Source organism: Clupea harengus, chromosome 22, assembly GCF_900700415.2.
Source record: "Clupea harengus chromosome 22, Ch_v2.0.2, whole genome shotgun sequence".
NCBI lineage: Eukaryota > Metazoa > Chordata > Actinopteri > Clupeiformes > Clupeidae > Clupea > Clupea harengus.
The window spans coordinates 6,497,311-6,514,734 of record NC_045173.1 but is presented as its reverse complement, the minus strand read 5'-3'; the positions used below and the strand labels follow the sequence as shown (position 1 = coordinate 6,514,734).

Below are 17,424 nucleotides of genomic sequence, written 5' to 3'. Positions count from 1 at the left end.
GTCAGGTTTCACAGGGGTGTGTGTGTGTGCATGTGTGTGTGAATAGGAAGGTTACTGCAGAAGACCACCATTTCTGTGACCCAGATCTTTCACATTCCATTAATGGCAAAAAGACACAGTCAAGGGAGACCTCATGTAGTAGAGACCTGTATCCCGATTATTCTGATTCTACCAGTGACCAGTGAGACCTATTCACTTCTTCTGGAAACAGTGAGCCACTAGGGAATGCATGTCGTGTAAAAATGACCTTATACATTATATCCTATTTTGTTAAATAATACAAATGTGTCATCCAATTTAAATGTACACACTCACTGATGGGATGTTCATTCAGTGGTCAAAATAAGGTAAATATTAGTAACATAAAAACATTTTTCACTCTACACATTTTATGCCATTGCCAAGGAGCAACTGAGTTATTGAGCTGTTGATTAAAAAGGGGCTTCCATATGATTCGTCTGTTACTCTAATATCAACTTATGGATTTAGTTTGGTTTGGTTTCGGAACATCCTGCTGGTGGACTTCGTCCTCAGTGCACTGTACATGCTGAGTTACTGAATTGTTGGGTTTACAATGAATTGTAATCTTCCTACATTTATACCTATAGGTGAGATGTTTTTTGTTTGGACATCCCTATGATAGCAGAAGGGAGCAGTGGTAAAAACAAAAAGCACTTCCTGAATATTAAGGAAATGTTCATCCAAAAAAGATAACGTCTTCAGCTGTAAAACTTTAGTTTGTTTAGTCACGTATGTCCTGCTGTTTTTACAGTAAAAACACTGGTCATGATCACTAATCATGAGGGACCACAAGAGGGTGCCCCAACACACCTATTAGGTGGTGACAACATTTCCTGTATTTTTTTTTCAATAAAACTCTAGGAGGTATATCAGGTCAGTGTAAATTAATAACTAAATTAATTAATTCAGTACAATTCCAAGATTGCTGCAAATAGATGATTAAATAATTTCTCTATTTCGTGGGGTTTAGTTCAGTTGTAGATAACAGTAAGTCAAACTGTTTCCAGTCACAACAGTCTATTCTAGACCTGTGTCATACACATTGGACTACTGCTCATCTGGAGTAGGGTACTAGAACTGACTCAGACCAAGCAAACTGAGCTCCTATATTCAAGGCAGTCTGAATACTGGGATTGTTGCTAGAAACGACTAGAGACCAGAGATGGGACACCAATAGACCGTTCCATAGCTTTTAAAGAAAAATATCAATTGAGTTCAGGTTATCTGTTGTACAGTTTGGGTCATCCGTGAGTATCATGTTGAAAGAGTTTGTTGGAAAAAGGCCATCATATTTGTTGTCATTTAACATAAGTAGCTTGAAGAACCAAAAAAACAAAAAAAAAACAAAGAGGTGTCACAACCCTGAACACTGGTATTACTGAACTGGAAAATGTTTGTATCTATAAACCTCTGATTCGGGTTATGGTCATAAGGTAAAATATGTGTCTATTAAAGTTGTCATCAGTCAATCTCTAAAGCAGCCACTCATTACTGAAGCTGGGGGCGTGTGATATGAGGCAGAGAAGTAATGGGGTCTGCCAGTCCTCAGAGAGAGCTTATGGGTGATGTCTGTCTGGGTGCCTGACCGTCTCCCACTGGATGGCTCCCCAGAGAAATAAGATGATGTCTCATAGAGCTCAGTGCTGGAGATGCTTCATACATCAAGTCCACCAGCTCAGGCTAACACTGATCTCATGGACTGCACAACCACATAGTGCTCTGTTGGCAAAAGTAGATGCAAGTATAGATGCAATTGTACACGGAAGGGAAAACAGAGGAGGAAATGTAATCGTTTTCTTCCATGGAGTGAGTTATCTTCACTTGGAGTTCTGTACAAAAAAATATAATTAAAACAAATGTATGACTAGATTGAGTTTCTCTTCTACGTACTCTATCCCTATATTTGTGTAAGAACTATACTCATCATGGAACTGGCACTTATAATCTTGTATTTGTAATCTGAGATTGAAGTAGGATGACAGGCAAAAATACTACCCTAGCTTTCATAATCAGCACTGTTTTGCAGCCACTATTTTATTACATTACGTTTAATTACACTTTACTGCACTTTTTCTCTTTTTCTGACCAGAATTAACATTCTCAAAACTGTTTGTTCAATCTCAACACCATCCAGCCACTTTTGAGCATCATAAGAGCAATTTCCTACTCTTTTAAGCAAAGTAAAAAAAATTCAAAGTATGTACAGTTATCTTCAACTTAGTCTAATCTAGGCATATATTTATTATGGAAGTCATGACATGTCATCAGTTTCAGTGACATGGTATTTTTCAGAATGTCTGCTAACCTGGTAAATTACTTCAAATGAATCGTCGGATCTCGGACCTTCGGATCACATCTATACGAATGAGTGGGGTTTGTAAGTCAGTTGGATCCATGTATTACATTGTTTATTTATCTCCATCTTACATAACCAATGAAGGAGGTCTTTCTGAATGAAGATGAAAAGTCTTTTAACACTGGTCTCATGAGTTGGTAACATTACATAAAGAGTTTATGTGGCACGCCAGATGAATTCCCCAAAAATGTTACAACTGGTTGTAATTGTGGGTTATGTCCAGTATCTTTGAAGTGCTTTTCTGCATCCTTCTACCAAATTCCTCCACAACCACTCGAAACAGTGTTGAAATTAGCATGACATGAATAGAATTCAGCATAAAGATGATATAATAAAATGAATATAAATTCAGCATAAAGATGTGACAATAAAATGCTTATTTGGAAATAAGGAATACACTTCCAGGGTACTCTGTTACACAAGTCTTTCTAAATAATGGCATAAGGGCTTTTCATTCTGGTTGCACTGACAAATTCATTTGCATAAATAATAACTTTCAACTAGGGTGAATTATGGGTTTTTGCAGATAATCCATTGTGTGTTGCTGTTTGTACAAATTGTTTCAAGACATGCACATACTGTTTTGACAATGTTTCAGGAAATGTGCCGAAGCCAATGAGAAAATACTGCAAAGGAATGCTTTCCTCTGCAGGTGAAATGATATCCATTGCTGTGAGAAGAGTCTTGTCACTTCATTGCAGCTCTTTCATTGACGACTGCTTTCACTGTGAATATCAAGTGCCTGGTGGATGACATCTGCGTGTGGTCAGCCCACAGCCTTCTCCACCTCTCCCCACACGTCAATGGCCATGTGTCAGATCTGCTGAACAGACCGTGTTAGTATCCCAACGCAGTTATACATCTCCTGAGAGTTTGCATCTAAAGGAAAAGTTACTGAAAAGTTGGTAATCAGATGAAATCAGAATCAGATCAGATGAAAGTGCCTACTTAAATCAATGGTGTAAATATGCACACAGAGTGCACACAGATTTGCCTTTTATTCATAGCAGTACTGAATTAGTTTAACTGAGATGGCATACCCTGCTGCAGTAGTGAGGTGGCACATCAAAGCTTGTGATTGGAAGAATGCAATTACCACAGTTACATTTCTTTTTTGTATTTTCTGCCTGTGTTCTGAACTGCATTGCACACATAGCTAATACAGTCGATACAATGTGTTTGAAACAAGAGCGTCTGAAAGGAAAATCTCTTATGAAAACACCACTTTCATAACTTTAAGTCTTCTTGACATCACAACATTTCAGTTCACCATTGCAAACTAATATGGGTCTTAAATGATTGAATTATCATGCAACTTTTCTGCATTCAAATGTCTTTTCTCTGCCCTCTCTCTCAGTATGTATGATAGACAAGTGACCTGAACATTCTCTTCATACTTGTCTCTCCTGCCTCTGGCTCACCTCATTCTGACTGTGCCTCCATCGCTGGTTCGCTTATCAGCAGCTCAACAGCCTACAGTACTACAACTCATCCAACTCATCCACAGAGGCTCTTTCTCTCAGAATAATAACCCATTTACATCATATATCACTGACATACAAATTAACTGGCCTTTCTCTGTGGAACCTCTTGGGTATACTGCTATAGCTTCAGTGTTGTGCAGCGTTGCTATTTGGTAGTCCACAAATTCAATTCAAAATAAAGTAACTGAACCAAGATTGAAACAATGAAAACTGTTTGTGGGGTACGTGAATAAGCTATTTTGTAAATGCAGCAGAAATGTCATCAAATTGGAGAGCTCTGAAGCGCAATCCCTTCAGAACCAAGAACAGAAAGAATGCTGAAGGTTTAAATGTCATGTGAAGCAGATTATGGGCCAAATTGGAAACGGTTATGGTGAATGGGCTTTGCCACTCTATTGCTTGTCTATTCAATTGTTCACACATGTCAGGGCAGTTCTTATGGTTTTGTGTGTCTCCACTACCTGTATATATATCCATTATGAACTCAGGGGACTGTCAGATTGCACAGTTACTTTACGCAGGTTTCCTGAGACACTAGTTGCCGTGGTTGCTAGGAAACCTTCCTCTCAATCTTGTGTGCCAGTTTCCCTCCTCCCTGAGACAGTAGCACAGATCAGCCCCTCTATATGATGGAACAGGTTTTCCCAAGCAGGGAAAATATGTCATATAAAACAACCACAGGAGAGAAGCATTAATTCCAATAGTATATGATTTGTTCACTTATTTTAAATCTCATAAGAGAACAAAGAGGAATACCCAAAGGATATAAAAGGTCACTCAAGAATATTTATTTTATTTAAATTATACATTTAGGCTCATTCAGATAATACCAACACTTCACTTTCATCCTTTCATATATGTTGTTCACCTCCATTCTCTCTCTCTCTCACACACATACACACACACACACACACACACACACACACACACACACACACAGACACACACACACACACAGACACACACACACACACACAGACACACACACACACACACACACACACATGTTGTTCACCTCCATTCTCTGCCAGAATTGGCATATTTGTAAATGTATATCCACACATGCACGTACAGGCACACGCACACACACAAACACACACACACGCACTTGACTGAAAAACCTGGTTTTGAACATTCATACTCTCATATAAACCAGTACTACATGTACTGTATCTACTTCAAAGAAATGCTTACTTGTAAAAGAATATTCTGTTTAGCGTCATTAAATATGGAAACATTCGGAAAATGAATCTTCTCCCACTTTTGATATTCTTGCTGTTGTACGCTGAGTTGTGTTCACTCATGTGCTCTGTGTGCGTTTGACTTGTTTGTTTGGAGTCTGGCCTGTTCTCTTCGGAGTGCTGTTGGTACTTGTTGGGACACCTTGAGCAAGCAAACCACCCATTGACAGCACAGCTACCCTTGTAAAAGCCTTTAATAGCTTTAATAGACGGTGGGCATGGAGCGCTGTGCTATATTGTGATTAAACCCTGGCAGTTGGATTGCAGCAGAGTCTGGCCCACACGTCTCATTTAAGCTCTGGCTCAGTAGTCTCAGCGTGAGGTGAGACTGGGTTTGAATCGGCTCCTATATTTGCTGAGCAATGGAGAAAATCTATGAGTAGGAAGTGATATAAGCATGCTGGAGTACAGTATGTCAGACTAATGGTGATTGGAACCGTTGTTGACTGGTTAAATGACTTACCTATAAAACATCTACCCTTCTCTGGCATTGCATTTTTGACAATAAATGATTTTATTTTGTGATGTTTGTCTACTCACTGTTCATTTAGTTAGTGGGTGAGATCCTCTATCCTCTATCCTTGCCACTGCACCACGACATTGATCATCTTTAAATAAAAGCAAATAGACATTGTCTTTAAACTCATGTTCATTTCTTTCCCCTTGCTCCTCCCCCTGCTGTTATACCGAGTGCACTACACATGGTGCATACTAAGCACAGTACACGCTACACTTTGGTTTGAAAGGAAGCCATCCAAAGCCCTGACTTTTACAATAATTCACTTCCTTTCGGGCTATTATTGGTGCTAACATCTACAGATCCTTTTGCTGATATCCACAGAGTGAGTGCCCTGGGCATAGTGAAGAACTGCTGTGTAGGGGTGCTGGATGATTGTTACTGAATGTGGTGAAGAGACCTAATTGTTGAATTAGGTTGTGAACAATAGGATGTCACAGCTGCAGGCTGATTCATGGTTGTGAATTTCCTGCCACCTTCATGGCTTCTCACAGCTGAGGAGAGGGAGAGAGTGTTGGTGTGTAGGTGGGGTGGCTGGCACAGGGAGCTAGCATCTGTCCTCCATGCCACAGCCAACGGACAAGAGGAGTGTCTCCCTTCTCTTCACTCTGCCTTGAGTTTTCTGCCTATCTCTCTCTCTCTCTTTTGAGTTTTGTGCTTGCACTGACAGATATTCAGATTGTTTTTCCAACTCCTTCTTTCCTCAACTATCTGTTCATCTGTTTATGTACTCTTCTGTTTTCATACCTTCCTCTATGTAAACAAAATATTACAAAAACTCAGCTGGCAAAATTCAGCATTTTTCAAAAACATTCTCGTTGTACTGCTGTATTCACTACCACAACCAAAAAAAATCCTGTTCAGTTAATCATCATTAAGTTAAATAATGTCTCATTTCAAACTCTTTCTAACAGTAACTCTCTCACTTTTGCTCTCTCTCTCTCTCATTTTCTCATGACATTGCAGTGGTGTGAAGATTTTCAGCATGTTTTACTGCCAGCTTGGTATTTTGCTTTGTGAGTTCGATGGAAATGTCATGATAACTGTGGAGGGACACTTTTAAAAACTGTTCGAAAAGTTAGATATTGTCGCATTCTTTACAGATCTATACGTCTCCCTTCAGACTCATATTCACCATATTAGTGATTTAATAGCTTCAGGAGGTGTCATCTGGCCTGATCTGCAGACCCCAAGCCAAGTAGGGTGGTTGGATATGTATTGCATTATATAATAGAAATGATTTGTGAGCAACACTGTCAAATATCCCAGCCTTAAGGTTTTGTGGCATCGATTGGTGTGTACAAATACAAATTCACAACAAAAATGAACACAGTCCTTTGAAGAGGTTTTTTAGTTTCAGCACTAAACATAGTTAGCAGTTTCTGCAAACCTAAACATTTCAGTGAGTTGTGTGTCTTTAAAACTACATCTATTAGCTTGAGTTTCTGGTAAATTGGTATTTTACCACACAGTTAAAATACCATGTAAAACACTTAAAAGCAACTTTAAAGACAAACAGGATGTATTTTCATCCTTGACTACATGATGCTGAAGAATTGCCCCATGGATAATGAGGCTTTGGAGGTGGTAACGTAATTGCCAGGTGGCAGTATTGGGAAGTTGTCCCTCTTTGCCTTTGGGTAAAAAGCATGCATCCATTCACTGTGATTAGAAACACTGCTCTTGGAGGGGAGAAGGACAGGAGTTCACATTTCTGTTTTGGCACTGTCCAAGGCTCTAATGGTGAGGAAATGTTGAATGGCTCTAGGCTTAAGGAGAAGTGAGATGATTGGTGTTGTGACTGCACTGCACATTTATTTGTCCCTTGGCCGGGCACACCGCTCTCAGGATATCATGCAGGAAGGTGAATGTGTGTGGTGGATTTGATAATAAGGCAGTCCCCTGACACACTAAGTAAACAGGCAAGCATGGCGTAGATTGATTCTGATACTCTGGGAAGGCTTAGATTTATTGGCTGGGTTGTATATTACTGTTGTAATTCCCCTTGGGCCTGGACTCATACCCATCTTGCTGGCTGTGCACACTGGCAATGGTGAATCACTGGAGCTGGTTATTTGGGAGTGAGGGCTTCTCTGTCTCTGTCTGGCCTTGCTTGTCAGTCCGTCTAGATTAGAAGGACCACCAAATGTACTGTGTCACTTGCAGTGCACATCTATAGGCTTTCAACTTCGGAAAAATGACAGCGGCAACCACGTTAAAAACATGCTAAACCCCCACCTTTAATTGAAATATATTTATTCTGAGAAAGGTTCCTCATCAAGAAATAGTTATTTTTATCAAAATCACATGTGCCACAATAAATGGCACATTTTGGAAACAAAATGTAACTAAAGCATTTTTTCCATTTATATTTTACTTTTTCAAGTTGATCAGAGGGTTTGAACTTTAAAGCAGTAATCCATGACTTCCTGTTTCACTGGGGTATAAATATGAGGTGACACGGAGGCCAAATTTCCTTATTTATTCTTCAACATGAGAAAGATAACAGAACACACAAATCAAATAAGGGAAAAGTGTGCTGACCTTCATAAGTCAGGAAATGGCTGTACAGAAATAGCTACTTGCCTGGAGATGCCCATATATACCATTAGGGCAATAATTCAAATCAACTGGAACTATTATAAACTTGCTTGGAAGAGGACCCAAGTTTATTTCCCCCCGAAGCAAAGGATCACTCTTGGAGAGTTACAGAAAAGCGTAGCATCTTGGGGTCACAAAGTCCCCAAAACTACCATCAGACGTTCTCACCATGCAAACAGATTATTTGGACGGCATGCCAGAAAAAAGCCTTTCTTTTCATTCAACCACAAATGTAAGGTCTGGAGTCTCCTGACTTTGACAGGACGCATGTTCTATTGTCAGATGAAATGAGAATTGGGCTTTTTGGCAACAAACACTCAATGCGGGTGTGGGGTAAAAAGAAAGATGAATCCACTGAAAATAACCTGATCCTACTGTTAAGTATGGTGGAGGGTCTGTGATGTCTGGCTGTTTTTCCTCCAAAGGCCCTGGGAACCTCGTTAGGGTAAATGGCATCATGGACTATATCAGGACATTTTAAATCCAAGTCTGACTGCCTCTGTCAAGAAACTAAAACTGGGTTGTCGATTGGATCTTCCAGCAGGGCAATGATCCTAAAGATCAACACAAAAATGGTTTCCTGAACCCAAACTCCAGCTCTCAGTCCCCTGACCTGTGAGGTGAGCTAAAGATGATCTGGAGAGATTCTATGAAGAGGAATGGGCACAAATTCCCTTGCTTTGCATTCTACAACCTTATAAGATAGGAGACGAGACTCAATACTGTTTTTTTTTTTTTTAAAGGGAAGTTCAACAAAGTATCAAATGCAGGGGTGTTTTTTTTTTGTTAAAGAAATAATCATTTAATTTCATAATCATTCCTTGATGAGGTATGTTTTTCTCTGAATATATTTACTTCAACTGAAGGTTGGATTTTTCTCAATCTATTAGTGTGAGACTAAGCTAATTCACCAAAACGTGATTTGTTTGTAACTCTCTTTACGTGTCTTTACCAGGGGTGTCAATATTTGTGGAGGGGACTAATTTAGCAGCAAATCCAACTACATGTTTGTTTTACTGAAGCCAGCCAAGCTTCAATATTCTATAGAACAATTACACAAATAATTTTGCAGACTACACTTGATACAGCTCAGAATAAGGGTTAACACTTTGCAGATGTGCTAAATTCAAACTGGCTCTAAAATATTTTGTGACTGCATAGCTAGGGCCAATGGCATTGTAGGATGATGAAATAACAGGGAAACAAAAACAAATGTCTTAAACACTCAACAACAGCTATAAATAAATCTTTATGAATCTATTTAGTCATGCTTTCCAGAGTACTGCGTGTATTAGCCAAAATGCTCCAGTATGCATTACATAGCGACGAGAGAGCATGGACTAAAGGTTCACATGTACAATCCCTGTAGCAAATAGCTCAATGCATCATTAAAGGCAAATTGTAGACCATTTCTTTCCAAGAAACATAGCAGAGTTTATTACTTAAAATGCCTTGTCGTGGGAATGTATGTGGGAAAGGGACTGCACTTGAGCTTGTGCTTGTTTTGGCAAAACAATTTGCATCTGAAACAAACAAAGGCAGCATAGTTTTATGCGATACACAAAGTCTTCAGGGTGTATTGGTTGTATAGTAGTTGTCTGCAAGGTGGTAGCAGCACACATACTGATGAAAATGTATATATGTACTGTACAGTAGGCTGCTTTGGATTTAAGCTTCTGTTAAATAAATACATATAAATGAAAATGTAGTAAGGACTGTCCAAGGTCCTGAAACATGACTTTATGTAAGATACACAATTTATTAGAACCACATACAGACACATACACAGGCACATTTAAAGCAAGATGCGAGTTGAAAAACTATTTACTGCTAAAGTCACCGTCAAGATACCTAGCTAGAATGATACGTCTTTTCTTCTTGAACAGGTTGAATTTGCTGGGGCAGATAGTGATCCCCCCCCCCCCCTTATCTAGCCCCTTGGCCAGTAGTCTGCCACAGCTGTTTGCAATGATGCTCACCATTCGTGATAAGAAGGTACAGCAATTGAGTGAATTTCTTTTTTTTCTATTTCTAGAATTTAGAATGTGGTCACTTTCATCTGAAAAAAATCTGCAAATGCTGAAGACCAGAAAACAGACAACAGCAAAGGAGATTGTTGGGATGCAATCTGCCCCCTTGCCTCAGAACTAGATTGAGCTGAAGTGCATAACAGTAAACAGCTTTGACTTGGACTTGAGCCTGTAGGCTATACACTGACAATGCTGTGATAGCTGCCCCATCATTGTGTCTTTGGCTCGAGAAGTTTGTGTTTGTAACTGTCATAAGTCACATATCTGCCTCCTGACGCGTCACAGAATGTAAAATAAAGAAAAAAACGCTTCGTTATTACTCCTGAGAAGACTTACTTTTGGAGAAGTCTTCAAAGGCAGATGTGACAGAAGACAAAAAAACTGTTTGTATGCGCTGTTAACATAAGTTGAACATTTGACTTATGAAAGTTATAGAGGAACCCTTACAGCCTACCAAATTATAAAACGTTATTTCCATAACAACCATATTATTTCACTCACTGAATGGAGGTTATGTTTACCATATACTGTATATTGTAGATAATATAAGTTCAGGGGCCAGTTTTATAAATATATAAAAGTGACATGACAACAATCTAATTTTGAAAGACCAGTACATGAAATTTGTACAATCCACACATATTTCCATCAGAATAAACATGTTTTACCTAACCGAATGGAACCAGTCTACAAACACATTGCTCTAGTATTGGAGAGAACTGGATCGTGCTTCAGGACTCGCTGTATAGTGGCCCCTATTCAAAATTTCCATGTCAGTTGTCCAGAAAGGGAAGGAAATAATAGTTCCCACCAGGAAAAACAAACCTGCCAATGATCAGTCTAGCTGTGGACTGCTGCCTAAAACAATGATGAACAATAGAGTTCATCATCAACAACAGAGTGAATGGAACATGGTTTCACCTGAAACATGCATCCACTGTTAATAGAAAGCTTTACAATTCAACCTGGAATTCATGTGAGTGTAAGTAAAGATTTGCAGAGCCATAGGAGTTTTTGCAATTACCTTACTTAGGGTAAGGGTCACCATTTTTGTGCATATGTGACCAAACCAACATAATTTGTCAATGGGATATGGAATATAGCTGTTTGTCAAAGAATTCAGAGTTTCCTAAGTTATAAATTGTAGCCCTGGATAGTAAGTCTGGGTTTGTAATGGCATGTGATGGAAAAGTTGTACTTGAAACAGTAACAGGAAAAAATTGCCTTAAAAGTCATGTGGTCAGTTATGGTTAATTGAGGTGAAAGGGAACCCTATACCTAAGTAACACTGCACACACGGAATAACATCTGCGAATTTGATGTAAACACTGTTGAACGTCTTTGGAATAAAGTCTGATACAGATACACTACAGTGTAGTCATGTACAGAGATTAGTCCAGTGTTGTGTCTGGTGACAAATACCTTTCATAAAATCATAGAAAAAAACCTTTCCTTTTGTCAGGTGTTTTAAAGAAGCATTATGGAGTTTTTGGTCTAAAACTAGCAAGCTACCTAACTAAAAAGCATCCAAAAGCCTTGCGAACACCACCAACAGCCCAGTTGTCACTGATGAAAGCTTGCTAACATGCTAACTGGCATCTTTTGGGGTTAGTGTTGGCAATGTCGTGCTGTGGAGGTTTTTCTTACATTTTCAGGGGGTGTTCCGACACAAACCCCAACACTACATAGAGCACAGCCAGAATGACAGTGGGGCTGATAAAAAAAAACATACCTCAAAAAGTGTCAAATTGTTGCATAGTGTGAGCAGTCTTGATCAACTCATTTGACAGCCTGTCCTAGACCATGTCATTAGCATTTGGAACAAACGTTAATCATGTCTGTAGAATGTTATTGCTCCAATAGAGCTCTTATTTCTGGCATGGTGTGTTTGGTCTTATGTAATGTGTGCCCACACCGACTCTCCTTTCGGATCAACACTCACTAATTGTATTTCCTCTGAACCCTCTCACCCTGGAAGAATCCTTTCCATGAAAAAGTTCTTTATCTAGTCTAAAAGGTACAACCTCTGAGCCAAAGCAATAAATAGCTCATTTACATCAGAATGAGGTAGATGTGCTAAAGATGTTTGGGAAATTTCATGGGAAACCCACCAGCTGGCCAAAAGAGGGAAATCTCTGTTGGTGTGGATAATATCAGAAACAGACACATAAATCCCATTGCATTGTTTGTTGTGTCGAAGTGTGTGCATGCATTATTGTATGTGTGTGTCTGTGTTTTCCGTGTTGGTGGGGGTTAGTTCGTAATGGAGATGAGCTGGAAGCCAAATATCAGTGAATGATTTGTTTCTATTTGTTTAAAAAGTTGAACTTTTCCTTTGCAAGTCATAAACATGATGATAGATGACTCTGGACAGGATATTGAGATGTTGTGTTACTTCTTGTCAAGCTAGAATATCACTATGTTATGGTTAAAGCACTAAATTGTTTAGACAGGCAAATATTATAAAGATAATTTATTTACCCCTTTTCTGTGTAAATCCCTGGCTGGCAATAGTTAAGGAAGGGTGAAATAATTGCATTTGTGTATTAGCTGTGGGAAATTAAATGGTGTGATAACAACCCCGGCCGGGTTCCAGCTGCTCTTCAAATGAGTGATTTATTTAACAGTCTGCACAGCCTGATAAACTCACCACTCATTCTCTACTGTACTATCTCCCTGGGCGCCCTCTCCACAATGAAGTCCTCACATTGTTCTCTAACAGAAGAATTAAACATTAATTAAAGACGGTCTGCAAATAGGAAAAGTTTGGAAGATAAGCAATTATTGTCCGGATAGAATCTTCCATAATTAGATTTATGCAGGCCTACCTTCTCTCTGTTACCCATAATTTAATTGTATCAGGCAAACAACAATTCAATTACAGAAACTGTTTCCAATATTTTATGCAATTTGGGAGAACCACATTCATTTCCCTCCAAAAACTTTTCAGGTTATGATTTTAGGTGTCGAACAACACCATAATTAATTAGAGTTCGCCTGTGCACTGATTACCGCTGAAGATCACTTTGCTCGTGCCTCCTCTGTTACACATAACTCCCAAAAGAGCTAAATCCTATTCAAGATACAAGCGTCTCAAATTGTGCACACTATTGCACACCTAAACATCTGGCCGCCTCACCATCACGTTACCTATATAACCTTGCACATATGCTGATGCTAGAATTCAGTTTTAAAGGTGTAATGTGGTGCATCAGAATGTGTCTGAGATTGCTGTTAAACCCTCTACAAGATATCAGGAGGAGTGGTGTAGGACACAATAATGCTCTGCCTTGTTCTTTATTTGACCTATGGATTGGATGCGATTCCTCTAATTCAGGGGTTCTCAAACTTTTGCAAGCTGGGCCCCCCAAAGCTGGTTAGGTGTAGTTGGGGCCGCCCCACCCTTCAATCGCCCGCAGCCCTCAATAGATAGATAGATAGCATATAGTTATTGATAGGCCTTTAGTCATACCTTTGGTCAAGGTTAGGCTATTGTTATTGTTAGGCCCATACAGACAATTATTATTACTATTCCTACTATTTATTATTATTATTATCAGTATTAGTAGCCTGCATGCTTTCTTATTTTTATAATCATCATTATTATCACCATCATTATATTATTACTATTATAATAAATGATAATCGACCACTTATTTTTATCATTATCATAATAATAACTACTGTTATTATTGCTATCATTAGGCTACTATTATTATTATGGGCCTCTTGTGATCTTTTTCAAAAATCTTGCCGGTCTGTCAATGTGAGACATGAGCCTGCTTTGCCTTGCAAGGTCCTCAATTCTCGGTGCAATGTTTGATAAACATAGGTCAGGTCATCCAGGTCATAGGTCAGGTCATCTTCGATCTGTGCGCGGTTGCGATATTTAGCAAAGTACTCATTGCATTAGGCTACGAATAGGTAGCCTGACGATGTCATACTCATAATTCTAGTCAGAATATGAGTCTGATATCGCTCCATTGGGCTGTGATTATGGGGCGTGTTTCAACCGAACCAGGAGAAAAAATGCCTCTTCGCTCAATTGGTTACCTACAACCAATCAGAACAACGTAGTATGTGACCAGGGGCAGCTGATACATTACACTTTTACCGGATCCCGTAGGAAGGAAGGCAAAAACATCTTTTCGATTGACAAATGCCTTAATCGCGTTTCTGTTCCTCTTTCAAAATGAATGCACTGTCAATGTCTAAATGGACTCGAATCTATACATTTCAGCTCTCCAGCGGCAGCCATGTTTGTTGAAAACGAATTCAACTCGTGTGTTGGTGACGTGGTTGGTTACGTTACTGTTGATCATCTGTCCATCATCGTATAAAGCCCGCCTTAACAATTTGATTGGTACGGCCAATATCTGTCCGCAGATAATTTCTCTTCAATGGAATAATGCCAGACCGAACTTCCCAACCAAAAAATGTGTGGGCGGGGCTAAGTTCGGTCTGGTATCCAGGCTAACGAATAGGCCTACTGCAAGTGCAGGAAGGTAATCTATAAGTATGGAAGGAGTGAGTCTTTAAAAAGACTGGGGCTCATTCTTGAACATTTTCTTAAGTGTCTTCTTAATTATCTTCTTACAGATTTCGAAAGACCAACCTAAGAAAAGATCTCCGCCAGATTCATGAACGCCTGAAAATGTGTTCTTAAACCACCAAAGTGTCCGTAGCTGTGCACTGATTCTTAAATTGAATGCGCATTCTCTTGCCCCTACATTTTTATATAGAAACGCCCAGACAGCTCCTTATAAGGGCATGCAACTGAAGGGACGTGTGCACAATCCACAGACTCCACAGTACCGCGAAAGCAACTTCAGACTGATCAAAATCATGTCAAAGCGGAAATCGAGCACTGTTCGAGTAAACGCAGACCTAACTTCACCAGCGCAGAGGTGGAGGTACTGTTACAGAATGTAGATGTGTCCATTCTATTCCACTATGGCTGTATCCACGAGATTGAGTGTAGTGCTTATTTATTTATTCACTTACATTTGCAGTGTTCGTGTAGTGCTTTTATTTATTTTAGGACATCACACTGCCTCGTAGAATCATGACAATAAATGTGAAACGTAATTGTTAATGATACAAATATTCTCATATTTTTTATTAATATAATTATTTAAATCCAAGGATGTCTGTAGAATTTATGTGAACACAATCACCAACGATTTCTCACATTCAGCCCTTAACCCTCCTAACACGGAGCGGCCCTGTGGGGCATCTTGCATTTAAGAAAACTCTGCCACCTTCTCTAACTGGAATTCAGTTGAAATGGTAATTAAGTCTGACTTATAGAGCTGAAGTTAGTTTAGCCAGCATTTCCAGTGTCAGTTTGTTCTGCCTATTGTGACATATAGCTAGCATGCAGTTAAGTTTGCAACTCTAAACGACCGCATGTGGCCTTACATTAGCTAGGCACTTTATAAATTGACTAATTTTACATTGTAAGTAGTTAACAGTGACAACGGTGTGTTTTAAACGATTCACTTCTTGACTAGTCGATTTTATCTAACGTTAGCCATCATAATCTTTTGCAAGCTAGCGAAATGTAATTTGCATTGGCATAACGTTACATCACGTGCTGCACATGGAAGGTTTGATGTTAGCATTGCAACTAAGCACCGTTTCATGGCTAGGTAGTGTCCGTATAGGTCTAGGTCGTATCTAGGTCGTACCCAGCACTTCAAATCGCATCCTCACGGACCCTTCCCACCCTGCCCATCATCTGTTCCCGTTACTCCCGTCAGGGAAAATGTTCAGATCAACAAAAGCACGCACCTCCAGAATGGCAAAGAGCTTCTATCCTCGTGCAATAAGGCTTCTCAACAGCTCACCCAAAACACCCTTCACCTCCCCCGGCACGGCCCGGCCCGCCCCCATGGACTGCACTCTAACACTCTACCCTGCAACTATTGATGCACCTCAATGTATATATATATTGCTTTATAATTTACTCAGGGATATATATTTATCTATTTATTAATTGTTATTTATTATTATTTAGCTGTGGCAGTTAATGTCCACAGCATGTTAAGTTTTTAGCTGTCTGATGCTGCCTCGTCTGTCTCGTTGTTTTTGTGACAATGACAAGTACTTTGAACTTTGTACACCCCTATGTTATCAGCAGGGACGTGCAGTCAGGGGAGGCAGAGTCATCATGAAAAGTAAAAAACAAATAACGATAAAATAAAATAAATATTAATATTTATCTACTGATCTGTGCTATAAATGTAATTTCTGCATGATTCCAATCATTTTGAGCATTTTTATAATCAAAATCGCTGAATTTGCTCAATGCTGTAGCTATTGAGCTATTTACTTTAATAGCTGCTAGAAGGAGAAGGTGTAGAATGATTTTACATATGTTACGCACTCAGATAGCAGCAAATTCCATACCCATACAGACCTCCGTACATCTGGGAAAAAGCGCGGTCTAGGGAGTTTTTTAATTTGGTGAAGGCCCACTTCACTGATCAGCTGTGGGTGGAAAACTTCAGGCTAACCAGGTCAGGATTTGAAGAATTGTGCCAACTGATAGGACCTGCTGTGTCGCCTGCAAGTGTTTGCTGCCGAAAGCCTGTCCCCACAGACGAGCGCATTGCTATAGCGCTTTATAAACTCGCAACATGCGCAGAATACCGTGTTGTGGGAGAAACTTTTGGCATAAGCAAGACTACTGGCCATAGTGTGTATGCAGTATGCTTTGCCATCCGTGAACAAGCCAAACAACATACAAAGTTACCCGACCTTGGCGAGGCTCAAGAGATTGCTGACCGCAAAAAACGCGCACACCATGTCCCGCAGGTGTTTGGTGCACTGGATGGAACTCACGTTCCCACACTTCCCCCAGCAGCAGGCTATCGGGATTTTGTCAACCGTAAAGGATGGCCCAGTATCATTCTTCAAGCCCTTGTTGATGATACATTGATATTTAGAGATCTCTGTGTTGGAACACATGGTAGCGCGCACGATGCTGCTGTGTTCGCCTCCTCCTGGCTTTTCAGGTAGGCTAAAGGTTTTGGAACCATTTGTTTAATTTGATATGATAGTAGTAATAATAATAATAGTAATAATGATAGCCTATTAATAAAGGTAGGCTACAATTAAACAATATACCTTCCAAGTTTGCACGTAAATCAAGTTCATCGGTTAGCCTACA

The 17,424-nt window shown here is 39.6% G+C and overlaps 1 long non-coding RNA gene across 1 annotated transcript in view; it reads right to left on the bottom strand.

The window, feature by feature from the left end:
- Nucleotides 1-2,412: 2,412 nt before the first annotated feature.
- LOC116218316 overlaps nt 2,413-17,424 on the bottom strand; it is a 61,378-nt gene continuing 46,366 nt past the window's right edge. The window contains exon 3 of the long non-coding RNA XR_004162796.1: nt 2,413-3,197. This is a non-coding gene — a long non-coding RNA (uncharacterized LOC116218316). The remainder of the gene's footprint in view (nt 3,198-17,424) is intronic.